Source organism: Phoenix dactylifera, unplaced genomic scaffold (genome assembly GCF_009389715.1).
Source record: "Phoenix dactylifera cultivar Barhee BC4 unplaced genomic scaffold, palm_55x_up_171113_PBpolish2nd_filt_p 001418F, whole genome shotgun sequence".
In the NCBI taxonomy this organism is placed as follows: domain Eukaryota; kingdom Viridiplantae; phylum Streptophyta; class Magnoliopsida; order Arecales; family Arecaceae; genus Phoenix; species Phoenix dactylifera.
The window spans coordinates 1-5,036 of NW_024068740.1; the positions used below are offsets into that span (position 1 = coordinate 1).

Genomic DNA, 5,036 nt, shown 5'->3' on the forward strand with positions numbered 1-5,036 from the left:
CATAAACAAAGTTCATTAGAATTTCATTGAGAGAATGAAATAGTGGGGTTGGGACTCAAACCTAAAATCTTATATCAACACAAATGACTGATGAAGCCCCGGCCAATGTGGCAGGAGTATTTCATGCGTTACAGGACTAGAAATATTATTTTCTTAGAGGAATTCTAACCATTGTTTTTAATGATGGTATTAGAACCATTATCTCGATCTCGGCCACCCCATTCTGTTATTGAGGTAAATTGTTATTTCCTATTATTTTTTATTATAACAGTCTGCATAACATAAATAGCAATAGTTATTTTTCCATGTACTTTCTTTTCAATAAAATAATATTTTTTTAAAAAATTTAGATGGTTGTATGGTTAAAAAATGCATCATGTTTTATCAAATTAAAAATAAACAAAAAGGTAATACCATTATTGTTCTATAATTGCATGTTATTTCCATCGTAACACCTCTATAATAGCCATCATTTTAATGATTATTTTAATATTAGAAATTTCAAAATTATCGTTTTCAAATAAAGTAACAGCCATTATAACCATTATAAGAGCTTAACGGTTTCAATGCGGGATCTATACAACATAATGATGCATTATCTTGATCAATGAAAATAAATAAGGAACCTTACGATATCATTACTATACTTGGACTTTTCTTTTAACATAAGGAGTTTGTCATATTTACATGAAGATTAATATGTATCTTTACTGTTGCAGCACAAATTGCTTGCCTTAGTCCATGCAAAAGGATGTTACCACGTGTCTTATATAGTACTGATAAATCGATCTTTTTTGACTTAAAGTAATCTAAATAATTGTTTTTATTCAGTTCAGGAGAGATAAGAATTATAAAAAAAATAGTGCACCAATTGAAAATGGGAATTAATCCATTTATCGTTAGATGCCGCTTTGTGTTAAAACCCTTACGTCACGTATCCCTTTTTTTATCCCGTTGCCCTATCATGCGTGCGTATTAAAGCCAAACAATGTGCTAAGGCTATGCAATCTTTGGCTCGAAAGAATGGTTGATTTTTTTTTACAACAATACTCATTGGATCACACCGTACGTAATTTTTTGAGCAATCCGCACTCTATTACTCATCCACCTATATAAATTTTAAAACAATCATTGTGTGATTCAATAGTGAATTTATGCTAAAAATAATATTTTTTTTGCACGGAAGATATAATCTTGTCCATGCAATCAAAAAATAAAATAAAAACATCATATCACACTGGTGGACTAAGTGCCTCTGTGTGTGTGTGTGTGTGTGTGTGTGTGTGTGTGTTCTTTGGGCTGTCCAGTTTTCTCTATCAAAGAACAGATAGAACTCGGCAGCATCGTGACAGGGACGTGTTATATCCTACACGCCAATAATTCCTATGGATAGACGCTTCCCTCTCGTGGAGGACCCCTAGCAACTTATCTCCCTCCTAAGTTATCTTACGACTGCTTGTATAGAAGTTTTTATGCGGGAGCCGAATTCCCCGCTCACCGCATAAACATTTCTATGCATGCAATTTCGTTAACTTTCGCGGAAACAACTTGACCGAGAATCTCGGTGCGTGTACCGCACCACCTTCCCACTCGGTCCACGTTGGATTGTCCAACTCGGACAGTTCGTAGTAAAATCAACGGATGATCTGGTTTCCCCCAGCCGACGTACAAGAAAGAAAGACGCCGCTCCCGAGGAGTCAATCCGTGTATAAAATCCAGGGAACCAGACCTCCTTTCTTCGTATGGTTTTGGGATACTTCGCCGTGTGGTTCTCCTTCTCTTCACCGCAAGGTATAATACTTGATAGTCTATTTTTTTTCGTTTTTTTCATGTATTTTTATGTGGAAATCTCGCTTCTAGCTTTAAGGGATCTGTTTTCTCCATTTTTGGGGATTTTTTTATCGATTTTTTGATGCGGATTTATTGATTTCTATGGTTTTTTTATCATGATATTGTAGTACTAACTATGGGGTAGGGGTGGGAGTTGGTGAGGCCTTCTGGGTTATTGGAATTACGATTTCTTGTAAATTTGGGTGGATTATCGCCCGAATTTCTGGAAATATTTGTTTTAAGAGTTAGAATTGTGTTTGGTAGATTGGTAGTGATTTAATTCGATTCAGGTTAATTACTAAGTTAAAAAGCAAGGTTTAGTCCTTCCTTGTACTTTTGCCCCCAAAATTTGTAATTATTTGAGATATTGGAGTTGGAATTGTTGCCTATAGACATCCCTGAGTTTCCCTTGCTCAGTCTTTTTTTTTTCTTGGTTTTACGAGAAGACCTCAAAGGTTTGCTTTTGTTCATGTTTTGGATTAAAAAAAAAAATATTTTTCTGTTAATTGATGTGAAAATCTTGTGGAAAAGTTTGGGCTTTTTTTTTTCCAGTGTGTGGTGAAGAATTTCCAGTTTTAGTGTCACTCGGCCATGCAGAATCCTGTAAGAAGTCCAGACAAATTCTATTAAGTTTGTTCATGATACTCGATGTCTGGTAGTTAACTAAATTTTTGCCTTCATAACTAAGGAAACCAGCTTATGTTATCTGGTTTGCTGTCATCATATTGTTGTGTGCTGCAGGTGTCCAACTGGAGTCATGTACTAAATTGTTTTGTCTTCGTAGCTAAGGAAATAGGATAGTATTAGCTGGTTTGTTTTCACCATATTGTTTTGTTCTGGAGGTGTCCAATTGGAGGCATGTACTGAATAATTTTTTCCTCCATGTTTTTGCTTACTGTTAAATGAAATTTCTTGATTTTCCTATAATTTTTTATCTGAAATAAGTAATAAATAAGTTTTCTTCATGTTCTTGTTTTGGTTGCAGTTTCTGTTTTGGGGTCATATTTCATCAAGCATTTAACAAATTTAGAGTAGAAGATGTCAGGCAGAAGGCACACACATTGGTGTTACCGATGCAGGCTTGGAATCCAGCCTCAGGAGAGGGAAATGGTCTGCCCTAACTGTGATACAGGTTTTGTTTCGGAGCTTGATGGGACAGAGGAGCTTATGAGACATTTCATTGGCATTGATGCTGATATGGATGGTGACCCACGTTATGGCATCCCGGAGGCGATCTCTGCCATGATGAGTCGTGGGATGATGGGAGCGTACCGTGAGATTGATGTCCGAGGTAGACACAATATGCTATCAGACTTCGGGACGGAATTTGGCTCTGGTCCTTGGTTGGTCTTCAGGGGCCAGCTTCCTGTTCATTTGGCTGACAACAATGGCTTTGAGGTCTTCTTCAATGCGCGGCATGGTGTTCGGATGCGACGAGCCAACATGGCAGACTATTTTGTGGTCCAGGACTGGAAAATTTAATTGACAGCTGGCACAAAATGATAGACGTGGACCGCCACCTGCATTACCGTCAGCAATTGAGGCTATGCCCACCTTGAAGATCAACCAGAGGCACCTGCATGGAGACTCTCATTGTCCCATTGTAAAGAGAAATTTGAGCTGGGGACTGAGGCACGGGAGATGCCATGTAAACATATATATCACTCGGACTGCATCATTCCCTGGTTGGGACAACATAATTCCTGTCCAGTTTGCCGCCATGAGCTGCCACCACAGAGCTCTGGTAGTTACATGCATCAAGATCAAGTGACCAAAGCTCAAGTAGCAATGGAAATAACAGTGGACATCAACGCTGGAGAACCTGTTGTCACTTCTGTGGCCCTTTTTCGCTCTTCAAACTCAATTCTAGATCTCATTAGGCTGATTAGGTGCGTGCACTTCTGCTTGCTATCCATGAAATGTACAACCAGATGAGTTTATCTAGATGTCTTTTGGCAACCAAAGTAATATCCATAGCCTTTTTAGTTTGTGGCATATCCTACTTCTTAGATGCATAGCTTATTTTGATTGTCCGTTAGAATTGTCCCATATGCATGGTGCATGGAAACATTTACAGAAACTTAGAATTACAAATCCGTAGCCAAGGTTGATCAAACAATCAAAGGCTGTGTTGATAGACTCCTTTGATTGCATGTAAATGTCTTATTTGCTTATAGCTGCATCTGCTTTCATTCTTTCCCAGAAACAATGATGTGCTCTTATGTGTTTAATGTAGTTCTGCCTGAGCAGTAGTTGCAGGTTTTTGAATGCTGCGTTATAATATTTACATGCAGAAAGACAACTCAAAAAATGCTTCTTGATGTTGTGATGGCTTCCCTGTTGGTGGCTATCCTGTTTTATATACAGGCGATCCACTCATGTTGGTTTTGCTAATGACATTGATTTAGTGGCTAGCCATTTGATGGTTGTGGTTTATTTAGAGAAATTACAAGTCTGAAACTTAGGAATAGTGACAACCATCCAAACTACATATTTGAATGGATTCTTGGTTTGGTAGGATGCTACTTGTTGTTTACTGCTTCAGTAGCTCACTTGAATTATACATGCTACTATACTTGCTAAAACATTTCTGCTTCTTCATGATCACTGGAATGGGCGATTGCCTTATAGGTAATAAAATGCAATTCATATGAGACTCAATAAATTCTATTTATTTTAAATGGGTTTTGTATGACAAAGACTTGTTGTCTTGTTGTTATTTTGAACATAGCTCATAGGCATTCCAATCAGATGATCTGACCAAAGTTTTTAAGTCCCGTGGGATGGGGGTTTCCCAGTTTCTCTATAGAATTGGATGCCCTGTTGTCCCGTCCTATCTAGCAGTGGTCCGGTCATCACATCCCGTTAGATATGTTCCATTCTATCTCCTCTTCTTCTTTCCTTTCCTTCTTTCGTTCTTTTTCCTCTTCTTCCATCCTTTCTTTCTTTTCTTATACCTTCCTTTCTTTTCTTTCCTTTTCTTTGTTTTCTTATCGTCCTTTATTTACTTTTTCCTTTTTCTTCTCTTTTCTTTCCTTCTTCTTCTTTCCTCTCTTTCTTTCTTTTGTTCTTACTTCCTTTCTTTCCTTTTTCTTCTTCTTATTCATCTTTTCTTTCGCTTTTTTCTTTTCTTCATCTTTCTTCCTTTCTTGCTTTCCTCTCTTCTCTTTCCGCATGGATGGGTTTGGGAGTTCGGACCTCATCCC

The 5,036-nt window shown here is 37.7% G+C and overlaps 1 pseudogene; it reads left to right on the forward strand.

Moving 5' to 3' along the window:
* The first annotated feature begins 1,621 nt into the window (after positions 1–1,621).
* On the forward strand, positions 1,622–3,765 carry LOC120108599 (annotated as a pseudogene).
* The last annotated feature ends 1,271 nt before the right edge of the window (positions 3,766–5,036 follow it).